This window comes from Phoenix dactylifera, chromosome 1 (assembly GCF_051530095.1).
Source record: "Phoenix dactylifera cultivar Ajwa chromosome 1, Ajwa_hap1_PhDact_Kaust_v1.1, whole genome shotgun sequence".
Classification (NCBI taxonomy): domain Eukaryota; kingdom Viridiplantae; phylum Streptophyta; class Magnoliopsida; order Arecales; family Arecaceae; genus Phoenix; species Phoenix dactylifera.
This window is the reverse complement of record NC_143190.1, coordinates 64,674,509-64,693,684: the sequence shown is the minus strand read 5'-3', so window position 1 is coordinate 64,693,684 and position 19,176 is coordinate 64,674,509. Positions and strand designations below refer to the sequence as shown.

At 39.1% G+C, this 19,176-nt stretch overlaps 1 long non-coding RNA gene across 1 annotated transcript; it reads right to left on the bottom strand.

Moving 5' to 3' along the window:
• Positions 1–1,005: 1,005 nt before the first annotated feature.
• LOC113463741 (uncharacterized) lies at positions 1,006–17,135 on the bottom strand. Its single transcript, XR_015972573.2, has 6 exons — positions 16,979–17,135; positions 7,464–7,588; positions 5,931–6,436; positions 5,773–5,851; positions 3,785–3,904; positions 1,006–2,893 (listed from the first exon to the last, which is right to left on the bottom strand). It is a non-coding gene; the product is annotated as an uncharacterized LOC113463741 (long non-coding RNA).
• Positions 17,136–19,176: the final 2,041 nt, after the last annotated feature.

The window sequence follows — 19,176 nt, the reverse complement described above, 5'->3', positions numbered from 1 at the left end:
GTGATTTACTGCAATCATGAATTCTACTATATTAGAAATGGACCGTGCTACTAACCTTTGTGTTGTCCGAAGAGCAAGCTTGCCCAGATAAAAGCAATGAATGGAGGGTGGATGCCTCAGCTTTGACCCGCAGAATTATAGAGCAAGAACAAACTATGGAACCTTTGTTAAAAAATTCAAATCAAACGAAGGAATTCCATCCAGATTATGGCACATACCTGTCGAGCAATGAGACTTGGAATTCTCGCTGGTCGTGTCTACAGATGCTGATGTCCAGTAATTGGACCCTTCAACATCTCTCTTTTCTTTTGTTCTAAATACTGATCTGCACCAGAAAGTGATTTTCGTGAATTGAGTTAATATAAATAAAACAATTTCAAATGTTAAGTAAAAACAGTTTCGAATGTCTCGGCCTCTAGGGTTCTGATCTCCAGAAACTTGAAATATTTTCTTTTTCCTCCTTTCATTGGTAAAGTTTACAGTATATGCCTATCAAATCTAAGCAAGAATGAACTGTTTCTTCTCACACCAAATAGGAATGTATAAGGTTCAGATTCTTAAACCTGATTGATAGTTTCATAATTCACGTTATAGACACTCAAGATGGCAGTGCCCCTCATTCCTGTTGAAAGTCAATCTTACCTACTAGAATAAATTGATAGGTGAATTGGGGACTAAAAGTTACTAATGAAGGAAACTAGTGGAAATTGAATGCAAAAAGCCATACACCACAACGGGTGTGCCTGGTCTAACTTCTATGTTTTAAAAAGTTCTCACAAAAGGGGAAGCTAGAAGCTAGGTTCTCTAGCTTCTCCTAATTAGTAAAAGTGCTTTTTTGATCTTTTTGTAGAAACACTTTTCAAATATTGTCACCAAATACTTATTTTTCCTAGGAGGTACTTTTTTTGCTTTAAAAGTTGCCAAGTATTTTTTTTTTTAAGTAACAAAAGGCACACCTGAAGAACATCATAACTTTAATTCATTGAATTTACTTCTCCTCTTTTATTTTCCAGCTATGTTTTCCAATTAGATGCTCTTATTCTGCTCTTCTTCATCGACAATTAAATGCATTGCTTTTGTCCGTAAATTATTAGTTAAATTTCATTTGTTTGGGATTTTCTTTATTTTCAAATTTTCATTTTACAAGTAGATATTCACCAAATTAAACAATAGAATTTCTTTACTTCCAAATTAAACAACGGAGCACATGCATAATGTTGTCATATTTTAGAAACATTCTAGTCTCACCCTTAAAGTCCTAATTTAAACACCTCTTCAGCCAACCAGAAACTTGGCCTTTTCTGACTTTCTTGGCCACCTTGAAAAACTTTCCAGCTACTTTATGTCTGAGGTTCTTCACGTCTCTCTCTCTCTCTCTCTCTCTCTCTCTCTCTCTACTTTACTAAAAGAAAATATAACACTACAATTCAAGGTCAGGGTTCTTTAGGTGACGCTTTGCACTCTCATGTAACCTAGATTTTCTTACACATATATTTGCTACAATTTTTTCAGTTTTATTATGTCTTCTTTGACAAATTATCTTTCTTGCTGTTTGGTTTTATAGAAATTGAGAAAGTAATTGTGAAGACCCGTGCGGGCGTGTGTTTAGTCCCACATCAGTTATTCGTTGGGTAGATCTTGGGTACTTATACAGGATCAAGCAACCCAAATAATATCTTCCGGCTAGCCATTTTGGGTGAGGTCCTGGGTTGTTACAAATGATATCAGAGCGGACCCGGCCCATAACCTATGTGGACTAGGGGACACTACAGCACGAATCCATTGGGGCTAACCATGAGCCGATCGTGGTATTTGTGATTAGATTTGAATAGATTTGAACCCTTAGCCTGACGAGGACGTCAGGGCTTGAACGGGGAGAGTATGTGAAGATCCGTGCATGCGTATGTTTAGTCCCCACATCGGTTATTCATTGGGTAGATCTTGGGTACTTATACAGGATCAAGGAACCCAAATAATACCTTCCGGCTAGCCATTTTGGGTGAGATCCTGGGTTGCTACAGTAATCATGATCATCATGCTGTGCTTGGATATGCAATTTCCTTTTCCTCGCATTTACTTTCTCAATTTCTCAAATAACATCATGGTTTGCTCAAATGTGTTTATAACTTGAAATATGCTTTCAGTTAGCAATATTCAGTGAGCAAAAATTACTTTAAATCCTAGATGGTGGCCTCAACTCTCCTAGTAGCCTAGACAGCCACAATTGAGGTAGCTAACATGGCCCCAGAACCAAAGTGGACCATCTAAGTTTAGGCACACAGCTAAAACCACCCGCAACACTACTGGAACATTCACATTAAGTAGTTAAAAAATTATATATTATTTTCTCTCAATGATCGACAAGCATAAGTCCTTCAGGAAAAGAAAAAAAAAAACCAACCATTCGGTTTTCTGTATTAAGATCAAAGAGAAATAAACTACAGCTTTAAGTCCTACGTAGTTCAGATTTTGGATGATCAGAACTTACATAAATTGTATATTTGACTATTGCATGACTGAAATTCTAACTTACAATAACTTGAAAATGTAGAACGCATACCCCGATAACCAATTGCAAGAAGATGAATAATCAACTGATGGTGTTTTTTCTTCACTATCAGTGCCCACTGCAATGCAATGCCTGATTTATGAAGTTCGTGAGAAGCTTTGAAATTTACATAGGGCTTCTGATCACACTGCAAGAAAATAACCAATGTAGAAGTTTGAATGGCACCGCCAACAGAGTCATATTCATGTTTGCCACTAGCAGTTTCCCTCAAAAAATTCGTCCCGGCACACTATGCTCTTTCTTGGTATGACCTTGTACATCCAATACAATGCAGTCTGATTCTTTTTGGTAGTGGCTTCTGAAGAATAGACATGATATGGCAGGCTGGAAAAGGAACAGGAGTCACCTAGAAGATGACATTATTACGGAACTAAAGAATGGTTCACATTCTGCAAATATGCAGCTATCATGTCCATCCAATATAAACCGCTAATCATTTGTAAGTAGCAAAGAAAGGTTCGCTAGTGCATATATAGATAGAAAGCATAGATAACATTATGCCTGGACTACATATCAAATCAGTAACATTTGAATGAAGATAATATTAGTAAAAAAGAAGCATCAAGGACAAACAAACCATCAGGCAGTGGCTCGTTACTTAGCAGCCTTGTACAACTTGTAGACTTCCCAATTTTTGAGCTGCTAGACATTGAAGTGCTTAGATGATTAGGATGAAGGGCAATCCAGGGCACAAGGCTCATGCCACTATAGGGTCTACAGAGGGTCAGATTTACGCAGCCTGACCTCCACGTGTGAACAAACTGTTTTCATGTTTCGAACATGTGACACCCAGGTTACAATGGAGCAACCTTATCATTGTGCCAAGGATCACCCTCATGATCAGGATGAAGGATACTAAAATCATATCGCATGACAAATAACATCTAAAAGTTGCATCTAATAAGAACAGCCGAAGCAGCAGGAAATGTCTTGTCACTAAGATTTTCCCTATTAATAGTGAACTTTCTGTCACTTGAGCAGCTAGAACTTGCTACTTGCCATAAAGGACCCTAGTGGAGAACTTCTGCACATCACTAAAATATTTGAGTTATACTGTCTGGACAACAAGATTATTTTTAACAATAAAGATCTGCAGAGCCTTTCATTGCAAAATATAACCAGCGGAACTTCTTGCTTATTGTGTCCATCTTGTTAAAACAAATATTAATAATTAAAAACAGAGTTCACATGCGGATATATAGAAAAAAACTGTACCTTCCTGGAAACTTCAACGAGATAGTTGGGCAACTCAAATTTATTGCCTGTTTCCACATGTTCAGTTGACTTGAGGAACTTGCTGCTCAGTACTGCACCGTCTTCATTCAATAAGAAAATCTGAAGACATAAGAGAATTTGCACAAAATATCTTGAAACAAACTTGGGCATCTTAATATTGATTGTAACTAGAATTTAGATGCACAAACAGAACTTTGGTGTTTCAAATTGATTTAATGTTTAAATGCATAAAAGTGAGATCATCAAGAGAATTTAAGTAAAGATAATTGAAGGATATCAAATAACCTTATTGTTATGTGAACTACAAGGTGCAAGCCGCAAGATGCCATCATGATATCCTTTTGCTTTTTGAGTAACTTGTCTGATGTAAAAAAAATCTCTCCTCACTTTTTATCTCTTAAGGACTAAATTATCGATGATTATAAATTTTTCATACTTTATAAAACAATAAATTTCAAAACTGTAACATTTGAAAGTATTCAAAATTTAGAAACTTTAAGTAAATCCAAGTGATGGAGAGAATAATTTGCTGTCATATAAATGGAGACCAGGTCTAGAGATAGATGAGTAGATGTCGTAATGCAGTATAAAGGGAGTGATTCCTGCATAGGACATGTAACTTGCATGTTATTATCAACTAATATGGTCAAAAAATTGCTTAATTGCACTTAAGTAGGCTGTTCCAGGAATGACTAATCATATTTGGCAGGGTACAGCCGTACAGGCTAAAATGACATTGAGGTCATTTCAGGAACTACAAATAGAATTTACACAAAGAAAGGTATTTTCTTTCCTTTTTTTAAAGAACTCAAAGAAATAATATGAAGCTAACCATTTCTCTCAAAATATTTTCTTCAAAGTCACTGCTCCTTAGTGATGGTCAAACTAATATTTTAGCAAGTCAAAGAAGCAGTATGTGCGTGTACCTATATTAATATTTATAAAGTTGGGCTAAAATCCTGGACAAGAAAAAGCTTTTTGAAATTAATCTAAACAACAAAATGAGAAGATCATATTAAATCTTCGCATCTACCTATACGCAATGTTGTGTGACTTGGTGGCATATGACCCTTCAAGATACAAAAAGGAAGAGTGTACCATGCTGAGCACTAACTGATACATGCATGATTTGGTTTACCAGAACTGGATAATTTCATTTTATATTTTGTCCTTTTTTGTCACAAATAAGATCCACAATATTTGCAAGAACCGTAAAAAACGTTTTCCCTTTCGGTAGTGCCATGTGCAAAATCATGGGAACACATGCATGTGCATGCATCTCTACTTTCTATCTGGCTTGGGGATCAAAAGTAACCAATGCTTAAAAATATAAATACGGCTAAATCACAATTATAGAACATAAAATACAAAGTGACATGTAGGTACAACAACATTAAAATAAGTAAAATGTTAGGGCCATCACTCAGTTATGGTCCCGACAATTCAGGGTCCTCGGAGGGGTGGATTGGGGATAGACATAACCTTTAGCTTTTTTTTTTTTTCTTGCCTTTCTTTCAGCACAAAGTGGTTGCGCCATGACTCAAACCACACCATAGCAGTTTTCAGCCCAAGCCTTTACCACTGAACCAAGCAATGGCCCCTAAAATAAGCAAAATAATATCAATACCACATGCAGGCAATAAAGAGAAAAATGTTGTGTTAATCTTTTAATGGCGAATATGTTGTATTTGGACAACTTTGTGGTGCTCCAGAGCTATCAAATTCAGTCCTCTTGCTCACTCGATAAGGAAAGTCATTCAAACATTCTATGTTAGGATTAAAAGATCAGATCAAGCCATGATGAACTAGTTAGAGCAGTGACATTATCTATTTGATGAAAAAAGAAAGAAAGCTGGAATTTGAGTAGCATAATGGCAACATAGCATCTCAAATACAGAAAAGGGCTGGGAAGGAATTCATAGCTAATCAGCTGCATGCAGTACATCCACAAGCTACATGAGACTGACCTTTAATGTGCTTGGTATGGCAATTCAATGTCTGTGGTAGTCTACCATCCAATATGTTTTTTATCTGAGGATAAGGGTACTTTGGATAACAACCAAAACATTAGACAGAAATCACCCATTAAATGTGTTAAATAATTACATGTGGCAGAACGACTGACCTTTGATACTGCAATGTATCGCATTGAAAACTTTATTTGGTTGTTTACTCTGCAATGTGCTGTTACTGTTTTCTGTAATAAAGGTTCTTTACCATGAGCAAGAACCTAAACTTGGTCTGCAAAATTTGACCTAACCTTTGCCATTATTTTGCACAAATCAGCTGCCCCAGAACTTGAAAAGCCATTATGCTTGTCAGCCCAAGCCCTTTACCATTGCGCCAAGCAATGGCTGCTGGTGTACAAAAATTTTACAAAAAGGAACTTAATGCCTGCAATAAGAGGAAACAAATAATAGGTACCCTTTTGTCCCAGTATCTAGCCATTTCATTCAATTTCTTATCTCTTCCACTGACATCTAAATTTGTAAGATGCCCATGATTTGCTTCAAGATCTCCAACATCAACAAGATGAGGTTCCATGGTCAGCATTCTGCCACATTTAACCACCTCATCTTTCTTCAGAAACCTGCTATCTATGAGTTTGTCACTGTCATCATACAACATTACCTGGGTATATACAGAAACAAGATAAATTAGTAAAGAATTATGCAATCAAAATTGAAAATTCTGACCTATTATCTCCAAAACTATAATGAAGAACTAAGAATAAATAGATAAACTAACCGGTATAATCAGAGATAAACAAATGATAAACCCCACAATGTTAAGCAAGATATATTGATAACTATAAATATGATCATAAGTCTTTGGCCATAAGTCATTGGTTAAATTATTGAATCCAGATTTCACCAGATGTTTGAGGATTCTCAAACCCTCTCAGCTTTCACCAGGTTTTTTTTTAAGAACCAGAACAACCAGGCAATGTAAGTGAAGTGATTCAAGCAGGAGACCAAAGCATCTTTTGTAGTGCTTCTGTCCAACAAGAATGATTTAGTAATAGAAGGAAAATAAAAAGAAAATGTATCTCTTTGTGAGGCTTTTGAAGGGCATGCTTTAATTAGATAAGAGAAACTAGTGACTTAAGCATCATGATGGGCATATGAAATAGACCAATTCAAACTCCCCCATTTCAATCTCGACTAGATTTCCTATACAAATTCCTCTTTTTCTTAAACCTAATATGTGTTGGATACAGACTACAGATATGGCTCGCCCTTAAGAAAAAGGATACTACATTTCATGCAATTTATCAATGACCAAACTTGAAGCAACCCAAACTCAAGCATTCTTTTCAGCCAATTCATAAATCATGTATGCAGTCAGTCTACTCATTCATATAGTGTCATTAACTAAGTCGTTTTATTTTCATAGAAAATTCTGTTCTTCCGCAGCAAAGTAATTTCATTCTGCTTGGAGCAATTAGATTCTTTTACTGCCAAGTAACAATACAAAAAAAGGTCAACATATAATACCATCATGTTTAAAATATGTAGTGCCGGAGGACCAGAACAGATAAAAAATTTTGCTGCTGTGCCTAAAATTAATTAGCTTCACAGCAATACCTAATCATAAGAAAATATTTGCATCAAAATCCAGTTTTACCTGTGGATTATCAAAATTCTAGATGTTTTACCTTGTTACCTGAACCACTTAGCTCTGATACCCCATCCTGATAAATTTTTCTCCTCTGCTTCATGTGCTTTGTATAGGTTACAGTCCATCTCTTTGTGCAAGTCGTCTGCTACAACTGCAAGTCTCCTGTTCATATCAGATTATCTTTATGATGCATACAATCTTAGCTACAAAAGAATGCAAATAGAAACAAAGCATACAGAAACAGTAGAATGAAGTAGCTTGTCTTTCAGTACTGGCTCTAGAGGACTAAAACCTAAATAACATTAAGTTAAGAATGATAAATGCTAGTAACAAATGAAGATTAATCAAGACAAGATGTGGAACAAACTTTTCAAGTCATAATTCCATTTAAGTTGAGATCTCCATATGTACAGGCAGATGTGTGGAGATCCATTGCAAGCTATAAAGAGCGGTCGAGACACTTCTACATAGATCATGGGTATTTAAGCAATCAGAACCAAGGAATTGTCCATCAAAAAAAAAAAGTAGTCTAAGAGGGACACCAACAAAAGGCCTCTCGAGACACTGCAGGAATTGTAGGTAGATGCACTGTCAAAAGTCAGAACATAAGGAGAACACATATATGGTGGTGTCCAAGGAGATCTCTGAGTTGTATTCCCTAAAAAAAAACTCAATGTTGAGGAAGAGCTACTCGAATCTGGAAGATTCTCGGGCTATTGGAATCCTCCAACAGCAGGGATTAAAGTGCCAACTGCGTCAATTGTCACAGACTGGCATGTATAGTGGCAATGCCAAGATTAGACCAGCATGTGAAACACCTGCATGGCAATGCATGTATACGAGCACTGGCATTGCATGGCACAGCATGTTTGTTGTGATGCCTAATGGAAAAGCACCAGCACATTGCAGCTGAAATGTTAATTCATAAAGAATGCAACATAAGATCTTCGAGGCATGGATGAGCGATCCTTGACACAAATCAAGTGCTGAAAAGTGAGATAACTTTAAACAACGCTTGTTGTGCAACAATAGGATAGTCGATTATAACTTCACTGCTATAGTCAGCTCATGAGCTCATTCCCTCCAAGCACCATGAATGATGATTGAAGTGAGATAAAAATACGGCCAGTATCCATCACATATTTATATCCCCAAAGTCTTTCCTAGACCCCAAATTCCTGTCCGTTCAAGGACAAGTAAATAACAGTTGGATGCAAGATATATTGATTGAAAAATCTAGTCCCTATATCAGTAATACCATTGTGATACGGCAAGCCTCCACAGGTCACAAGCTCCCCGAACCCATGCAAGTATATCCTCTATCGAATTTTATGTCGGCCAATACAATGATTTTTTTAAGACATTCAAAAAGAAAGTCTTCATATAAACCTTCTTTCGTTATATAACCTTCCTTTTCATACCCTAAAATCATAAATTGGGAACCAAAACTAATGAGAGAAATGTGATAGCTCGTACAACTTGCAAATAATTGAACAGACGCTTCAGCAAGCAAGCATGAGAGAGAGAGAGCGACTCCTCTCAAGCAGAAGCAAGAGAGCAGGGCCGGCTCGAGCCTTAGGCAACTGAGGCGGTCGCCTAAGGCCCCCGGCCCAAGGAAGTGTTGGGTTATCCCTCCTATGTTGGAGGAGACTTAGCCCAACAAATGTGGGCTAAATTAATTAGTTTTTTTAGCCTATTTGGTTGGACTATTTTTAGCCCAAAACGTGAGGCCCATTAGGGCAACCTTTTTATGTTGAGAATGCAGGGTATGTGAGCAGTCTTCCACGAATTAAAAATAGAGGGAGGCAGGGGAGAAGATGCAGAATTGATATTCAGCGCGCAGTCTTCATCAAACGACGATCGGGAGACGATCCGTGGTCCGATCGAGCTGAAATTTGGATAGCAGGTTCGCAACACGTGGTTCTTCAATCTGTACGGTGTGATCGCCATTTGCAGTCTTCTATCATAGTCAGATTTTTCAGAAACATGGCTGCTGTTTATGTGAGATCTTCTCAATCTTTCTCTCTTATTATTGATGTTTGCCAAGAATATTGTTCTTGAGATTATGTGGTGATATATGCCTCTAGTTTTGGCTAGAGAGAACAGATTGTATACCCATTATTTGTTGATAGTGGAAGATTTTGGGTGGACTACGGTCCCGTAGTTTTTACTCTCCACATTGGGGAGGTTTTCCACGTAAAAATTTGGTGTTCCTTTTGTGTTTTCTTTTTCAGATCAGCTAAGTATTTGTAAATGCCTTGATATATATATATTAGGTAGATTGGCTCCAGTTGTTTGTTTTCTAACAGGTTTACACAAGGTGGGAGAGTTGTTGATTCCGTTGTGCTTTAATTATCTTGTTTGTTGTTACCTCCCAATCCCAACAAGTAGTATCAGAGCGAGGTTGTTGAATTGTTTTATCTTGTGTGAACAATGGAAACAAATATTGCTAGAATGATTAATCTGAATGGTACTAATTATCATACATGGAAAGAAAAGATGGAAGATCTTCTCTATGTGAAAGGTTATCATCAACCGGTATTTTCTACTATGAAACCTGATGATAAAACTGAAGAGGAGTGGAAATTGCTCCATCGACAAGTGTGTGGATATATCAGGCAATGGGTAGATGACAATGTTTTGAATCATATTAGTGGAGAGACACATGCACGCAGTTTATGGACCAAGCTTGAACAGTTGTATGCCCGGAAAACTGGAAATAATAAATTGTTCCTCATAAAGCAGATGATGTCCTTGAGGTATCAGGATGGAACTCCTATGACAGATCATTTGAATACATTCCAAGGGATCATTAATCAATTGGCCACAATGGGTATCAATTTTGATGATGAGGTACAGGGATTATGGCTTCTAGGCACTCTGCCGAACTCGTGGGAGACAGTAAGAACAATATTATCTAACTCAGCCCCGAATGGTATTATCTCAATGGATTTAGCTAAGAGTAGTATTCTGAATGAAGAGATGAGACGAAAATCACAGGGTTCCTCTTCACAGTCAGATGTCTTAGTTACTGAGACGAGGGGGAGGAGTAAAAGTAGAGATTCGAAGTACAGAGGCAAGACCAGAAGTAAGTCCAATAAATTCGCTAATGTTGAGTGTTATCATTGTGGTGGAAAGGGGCATATCAAGAAGTATTGTCGAAAGCTGAAGAGGGAAAACAAACAAAACAAAGATACAGATAAGAAGAAAGATGATAATGATAAAGATCAGGTTTTTATTATTGAAAACTTTCTTATTGCTTGTGACGTTGATGTTGTTAATCTTGCATGTCATGAGATGAGCTGGGTCGTTGACAGTGGTGCTTCTATTCATGCTACATCGCGGAGGGATCTCTTTTCAACCTATATAGCTGGTGATTTTGGGGTTGTAAAAATGGGAGATAGTGGCATAACCAAAGTTGTCGGTGTAGGCGATGTTTGTTTAGAAACCAACAATGGCACAAAGTTGGTTCTTAAAAATGTGAAACATATTCCTGACATCCGTTACAACCTACTTTCTGTGGGTAGACTTGATGATGAAGGATTCTGCAATACTTTCTCTGATGGTAGATGGAAGCTCACTAAAGGAGCTTTGGTTGTGGCTACAGGTAAAAAACACTCAACTTTATACTTGTTACAGATAGGGCTCTCCAGAACCACTATCAATGCAGTGGAGAATGAAGATACAGTTGAGTTATGGCACAAGAGACTGTGTCACATGAGTGAGAAAGGCTTATCGATGTTGGCCAAGAAAGGACTACTACATGGAGTGAAGAGTACTCATCTGAGTAATTGTGCTCACTGTTTAGCAGGTAAGCAGAACAAAGTTTCCTTCAAAGCATCCCCTCCTTCCAGAAAACCAAATGCACTTGATTTGGTGCATTCAGATGTTTGTGGTCCAATGAAGATAATAACACTTGGTGGTGCTCGTTATTTTGTGACATTCATTGATGATCATTCAAGAAAGATATGGTTTATACCTTGAAGACAAAGGATCATGTATTGGATGTTTTCAAACAATTTCAGGCTTCAGTTGAGAGAGAAACAGGGAGAAAGCTGAAATGTATCCGAACAGATAATGGAGGAGAATACTCAGGTCCATTTGATGATTATTGTCGAGAACAGGGTATTCGGCATCAGAAAACACCTCCGAAGACACCTCAGTTGAATGGTTTGGCAGAAAGAATGAATAGGACATTGGTGGAGAGAGTCAGATGTTTGCTTTCACAAGCAGGGTTGCTAAGATCCTTTTGGGGTGAGGCTTTGAGTACAGTTGTACATGTGTTGAATCTCACACCTTGTGTTCCCTTGCAGTTTGATGTGCCAAACAGAGTCTGGACAGGTAAAGATGTTTCTTATGATCATCTTCATGTCTTTGGATGCAAGGCATTTGTGCATATTCCTAAAGATGAAAGGTCTAAACTTGATGCCAAAACTAGACAGTGCATATTTTTAGGGTATGGTCAGGATAATTTTGGGTACAAGTTTTATGATCCAGTCAGCAAAAAGCTTATTAGAAGCCGTGATGTTGTGTTCATGGAAGATCAAACCATACAGGACATTGAGAAAGCAGATAAGACAGAGCCACAGTATAGTGATGACATGATAGACTTGGATCCAGTTCCTATAGCACCAACACCAGTGCCAGAAAATGCTGATGAGTTGCAGAATGACCAGCCAGATGCAGTTGATGTGAATGAAAATGCTCCCATACAGGCTGAAGCAAATAATGATGCTGATAATCAGTTGCAAGAACCAGATATTCCAGCTCAACTTAGAAGATCTAACAGAAACAAACAACCTTCCACACGGTATTCAGCTAATGAATATGTTCTACTTACGGACGGGGGAGAACCCGAAAATTATGAAGAAGCGATGGAAGATGAACACAAGAAAGAATGGATTGAGGCCATGAAGGATGAAATGAAGTCACTATATGAGAATCACACCTTTTGAGTTAGTAAAGTTGCCTAAAGGCAAAAGAGCTTTGAAGAGTAGGTGGGTGTACAGAGTGAAGCAAGAAGAACACTCATCATGTCCACGGTATAAAACTAGATTGGTTGTCAAGGGATTCAGCCAAAGAAAAGGTGTTGATTTTAATGAAATATTTGCTCCAGTTGTGAAGATGTCATCTATTCGAGTTGTTCTCGGTTTAGCAGCTAGTCTTGATCTAGAGATTGAGCAGATGGATGTCAAGACTGCTTTCCTTCACGGTGACTTAGAGGAAGAAATTTACATGGAGCAACCAGAAGGTTTCGAGGTAAAGAAAAAAGAGGATTATGTATGCAAATTAAAGAAAAGTCTTTATGGCTTGAAGCAGGCACCGAGACAATGGTACAAGAAATTTGAGTCAGTTATGGGGGAGCATGGTTACAAGAAGACAATTTCTGACCATTGTATTTTTGTGCAGAAATTTAATTATGATGATTTTATCATTTTGTTGCTTTATGTTGATGACATATTGATTGTTGGCAAGAATGCTTCTCGAATTGATAGGTTGAAGAAGCAATTAAATAAGTCTTTTGCTATGAAAGACTTAGGGTCAGCAAAACAAATCCTTGGCATAAGAATTAATCGAGACAGAGATGCTAAGAAGTTGTACATGTCACAAGAAAAGTACATTGAGAAAGTGCTTCAGAAGTTCAATATGGACAAAGCTAAAGTGGTTAGTACTCCTCTTGCTATTCACTTTAAATTGAGCACTAAACAGTGTCCTTCTACAGATGAAGAAAAGAAAGACATGCAGAAAGTTCCATATTCTTCAGCGGTAGGAAGTTTGATGTATGCAATGGTGTGTACAAGACCAGACATGGCTCATGCAGTTGGCACAGTTAGTCGTTTTCTTTCAAATCCAAGAAGAGAGCATTGGAATGCAGTGAAGTGGATTATGAGATATCTTCGAGGTACGTCCAGTTTGAAACTTAGCTTTGGATGTGAGAAACCTATGCTAGTTGGTTACACGGATGCAGATATGGCTGGAGATGTTGATACTCGCAGATCTACTTCAGGTTATCTAATTACTTTTGCAGGAGGAGCCGTGGCATGGCAATCAAAGTTACAGAAGTGTGTTGCACTTTCTACCACCGAAGCAGAGTTCATTGCAGCAACAGAATCATGTAAAGAGTTGCTATGGTTGAGAAAATATATTGAGGAGCTTGGTTTCAAGCAAGAGCACTATGTGTTATATTGTGATAATCAGAGTGCCATCCATCTTGGTAAAAACTCTACCTTTCATTCAAGATCGAAGCATATTGATGTGAGATACCATTGGATTCGAGATGTTCTGAGTTCTAAGTTGTTGGAACTTGAAAAAATTCATACAGATGACAATGGTTCTGATATGTTGACAAAATCTTTGCCAAGAGAAAAGCTTGAGGTATGTCGATTGATCGCCGGGATGGTGAATCCCTCCACATAGTCGGGAGGGGGAGATTTGTTGGGTTATCCCTCCTATGTTGGAGGAGACTTAGCCCAACAAATGTGGGCTAAATTAATTAGTTTTTTAGCCTATTTGGTTGGACTATTTTTAGCCCAAAACGTGAGGCCCATTAGGGCAACCTTTTTATGTTGAGAATGCAGGGTATGTGAGCAGTCTTCCACGAATTAAAAATAGAGGGAGGCAGGGGAGAAGATGCAGAATTGATATTCAGCGCGCAGTCTTCATCAAACGACGATCGGGATACGATCCGTGGTCCGATCGAGCTGAAATTTGGATAGCAGGTTCGCAACACGTGGTTCTTCAATCTGTACGGTGTGATCGCCATTTGCAGTCTTCTATCATAGTCAGATTTTTTAGAAACGTGGCTGCTGTTTATGTGAGATCTTCTCAATCTTTCTCTCTTATTATTGATGTTTGCCAATAATATTGTTCTTGAGATTATGTGGTGATATATGCCTCTAGTTTTGGCTAGAGAGAACAGATTGTATACCCATTATTTGTTGATAGTGGAAGATTTTGGGTGGACTACGGTCCCGTGGTTTTTACTCTCCACATTGGGGAGGTTTTCCACGTAAAAATTTGGTGTTCCTTTTGTGTTTTCTTTTTCAGATCAGCTAAGTATTTGTAAATGCCTTGATATATATATTAGGTAGATTGGCTCTAGTTGTTTGTTTTCTAACAGGTTTACACAAGGTGGGAGAGTTGTTGATTCCGTTGTGCTTTAATTATCTTGTTTGTTGTTACCTCCCAATCCCAACAGGAAGGCCCCGCTCTGGCACCCACTGCACAGTTTTTTTTTTTTTTTGTTTAACGCTGCACAACTTCACATCCGAAAGCTACCGGCTACCGCCTGGCTACGCCGCTACAGTGCATCCCCGACGATAGACAGGCTATGGGCTATAGGTGGTTGAGGTGAGATAAGGCGGGCGACGGCTACGACAACCAACGGACATTCCCTTCCCCTTCTCTCCCCCCTTCTCTGCCGGTGCTTTTTTTTTTTTGCTGAACCTTCTTGGCTTCTTCAGTTCTCCTCTCTCCCCAGACTCCAGTGCTTCTTGCCTTCTGCAGTTCTTCAGTTCTTCGGCAGCTCAACCCTTCCCTTCTTGGCTCGATCGTGACACCGTCGATGGCTTGAGGCTTCTCAAATCTTCAGTTCTTGGGCTGCCCCTGCTCCGAAGTCCGGATCTCCTCTCCAGCTCTCCTCGGCTCCTCCGACCTCCAGGCTCTGGCCTCCATGGCTCCGCTCTAAAGTCTCATCCTCCTCGGCAGTCGGCTCCTCTCGATCTCGTCAGTGGTCCATGGTCGACCGTCCTCCGGCTCCTAGAAGCAAGAACCTGGCGACAAGAAGGCAGTCGGCTCCTCTCGATCTCTCCACAGCTAGCCAGCCACTAACTCTAAGCCGGGCCCGGGAGCATCCAAGTTACAACGGGATTACGAGAAGCTTCCAATTTTATCGTCGCTGCCCAACTTGTAGAGCTGTAACCTGTAAGTCTTGATTTCTCTTTTTTCTGATTTTCTGTGATCAAGTGCAAGATATAAAAAAGAAAACCCTGATTCTCTTTTTTCTCCTGCCGTTCTATCTGATTTCTTTTATCTGTTTTCTTCTTTACTTCCCTTTCCCTCTCTGGTCTCTCTGTATGGGTTAGATCGGCTGCATCTCTTGTTTTTTGTTGCTGGTCCATGCTCTTGGAATTGTTATATAGCAATCTACTGTTGGCGCATCAGATGTTTGTTAATTTGCTGCAGTGATTTGTTCATAGACAATATAGCATTGGTCCAATGCATTTCAGGGCCCAATGCATTTAGATAGGATTCTTGTGTTATTTTTTGTTCCTGATTTGAAGTTCTCTACAAAGTAAAATACATATCATTCTCCATTTAGTGTTTGCTTGTTGTTTTTGCCTAACTCATAATTGGTTTTCACATGCAGAGTTGTAGCTGTTGCAACTCAATTCCAACGGTCTTTTATGAAACTTCTATGTGATGCTCAATTTGAAGAACTATTAGCACAAGATTTGCTGTTGACATATGCATTGAACAATGACTATCTCTTGACATTGCCAATCTATGTTGATTGGAAAAAGGCTTCGGAGTCCAATGCAATAATATTCAGGTAAAGTCATTGGGCTTAATTCTAACCTATGTTTTGGTTGAACAAGGAAATCACGTAATGGTGACATTGTTGTTGAACATATTGGTTGTGTACATAATTCATTGTTTAGTCCTACTATTTTGGAAGTATCAGTATCATTAAAAGGTTAAATGCAGCATGTATCATTTCCTTTGTACCATTCACATATTCAGATTAAGATACAGTTTTCTTTGCTTATTTCCTACTATGCCGATGTTACTTTTGTTATTGCTTTTAGTTATCACCCAGTGTATGTTTGTTTCTTTTTCTGGTGAAGCTTCCTAATAAACATCCATTATAAAGAACTACTTAGTAATTGTAGCATACATTGAACATCTCAGTCTGGTTTGCAATATATTTATAAACACAGTTTTAAGTTCCATCCAGGGCTCTGAATCTGAAAAGTTGAACTTCTTGGTTTTGCTTGGAGCCAATCCAAAACCTAGGTTGGCTTTGGAGTTTTGGCTTGTAAGACCATATTTAGTTGTATATATGGGCTATTTGTGTTTTTCTCCTTACTCTTCATTTGTTTAAATTCTGAAAAGTACTTCATTATTTTAAATGAATTTTTAAAGCATTTTGCACTTATTAAAATATTTTATCATTTTTAAAAAAAAAGCCCTCTCTTATTGAGTTCGCCTTAGGCCTCCAAATACATTGGGCCACCCCTGCAAGAGAGCATCCCAAATTCCCACACCCGTTGAGGTTTCTCTCAGGAATCAAGAAAGCTAACGACACGAATTCGAGGGATCGAAAGCCTTCAGATCCCAGTCGGGAATGGCGGTCCTCGGGAACGCAAATCCGATCATATTCCAAATGAAGAACTTCTAAGAGAACAGAACTGATTTCTTTTCGTATTGACAGGATTCGAACAACTCAAGAAACGGGAGGAAAGAACAAAAAGCGAATTTGAACTCAAAGTTCGAGGCAGATGAAAATGGGTCTTCTTGAGACAAAAACCGGAGAGGAGTTTGGGATCGAACCAGCTGCCGTTTTTGCATGCAGCCTTCTTGTCCCGGTGATCGACTGATCGCCACCTAAGGGAGGAAGAGAGACGACGCCCGAGATCTCGAGAACCCAAGAATCCGCACCTCAGCGCGCAGCACAAATTTGTTTGTTGTCCCGCGCTCCGACTACAAGACAATGAGTCTACAGCCATCCGTTACGAAGCAACAGTGACCGTGTGAGTTCACACAGTATAGTGTTTCCGAGTGAACCAAATAAATGCATTGAGAGCAGCTTGGGCATCACCAAATGCTAAAGGCTGCAAATAGGTCGGACTGGCCCATGACCTAGCCTGATCCAATCTGCTTAGATTCAACCTGACTTGGACCAGTCCTGATCCATTTGGACCAATGGGTCGATTTTGGATCGTTTACCCAACGACTCGATCCGACCCGAACCGAACCTGAATTATTCGTTTAGGCCTGTAGGTCCACAGTTTATCGGTAAAAACCAAGCTAAAAAAATATTTTGTATTAAAAAAAAAAGACGAAAAAAGACAGCAAAAGAGGCGGAGCGTTTTTTATTCTTACCCTCCCCACTCCCCAAAACAACAACTGATCTTGGTGAAAGAATGTCATATCGCCCTTAATGATGATGGGACGGCCTCTCTTCCACCGTTTCCATACGAAATTGGGTGGCCTTTCTTGTTCTCACCATTTCTTTGGGTTTTTTGAGTTACAGGGCAGTGGAAATGAAGGAGCCGTAGTGGTTGTTGCTGCTTTGATTCCAAGAGGGTGGAGGATTTGCTCAAGCGGAGAACTTGCGGATCTTGTCGGAAAGCACGATATCAAAGGCATCAAAGTCCTCCATTGCTACCGTGAGGTGGTCGGGATTGTGGATAAGGCTCTCTTTCTTATCGCAAGCATGGAGATCAGAGGAGAGGGAAAGAGAGAAGACAGGGAGAAGGGAGGGGACTACTGAAGTTAGCTTCCGGTAGGGAAAGTCATCTTTGTCGCTATTAAAGCCGCGGATGAATTCTTTGAACTTGCAGAGGGTGAAGTGGCAGGTGAGGGAGCCCTGGTCCGGGTCTCCACTGCCGGAAACTGTGCCCGGTCACTGTAGAACACCGCCCCCTCGTCCCACCCTGACATCTCTCTTTCTCACTCCCTCTCTCTTGATCTCGATCTCGCTCACTCGCTAGGCCGAAAAAAATCAGAAGCTCTCTTGCTAACTCTTTCTTCTTCCACTCCCTTTTTAGCGGTAGTAGTACGAGCAGCAGAAAAATCGTTCTCTGCTAACTCCATGTCTTACCTTTATTCATAAATTAAAGCAACAAATCTGGATCGAATCCGGACAAATACCTAATCCGGACCCGACTCGGACCAGATCCAACCTAGACCCGAATTTTTTGGGTCGGGTCTAGGTTATACATGGATCCGACCCGATCTGAATGACCCGTCGGGTCAAAAATTACAATCGTGGACTTGATCCAACCTGACCCGATCTTCAATCGGATCGAGTCTGGATCTAAAATTAGGACTCAAATAAGAAATCGGATCGGATTGGGGTCACTCAAGATCCGACCCGACCCATTTGTACTCCTACCTATGCTAAGACGAATTCTAAGAACCGAGAGCAGTTGTAGATGACTCAGCCACTATGATCGGTTAGGTCTAGAATTGGACAGGAGCAGCGGCCTCACACCCATTTTTTTAGTCCATATTTGGAGCAACTTGAGAGGGTGCACTTCTTTTATAGCCCAGCACACTTACCGCGAGGCGAATAGTGCTACGGATTGCGTTGCCTCCTATATAACGAAGTATTCAGAAAATGTTTTGCGGACCACTTTGTCTATTCTCTCAATCGCGCTTCGTTACATTTTATTTTCTGATATTTTTGGATATATTTATACTATGTTTGTATGATCAATCCATCCTATAAAAAAAATCAATTAAAAGCACACGCAGTCCCCCAGGAAGAAAAAAACTTTGCATATGCAGTAAAAGCTTTTTGTTTCTTTAATATGGTATCCAGTATAACATTAAAATATAATTTGTACCAGCTAGTCGGCATTTCTATCAGAGATTCTCTGTTCGAATTCGAATAGTGATATATTTCTTATACGTCTTAAATGAACCAAGGGGAATCCAATTCACATCATTTTCTAATCTTGTATCATGTGCTTCATCGAGTAATTGTACATAGCATGAATGTACATTTTCTATCTCATCTAATC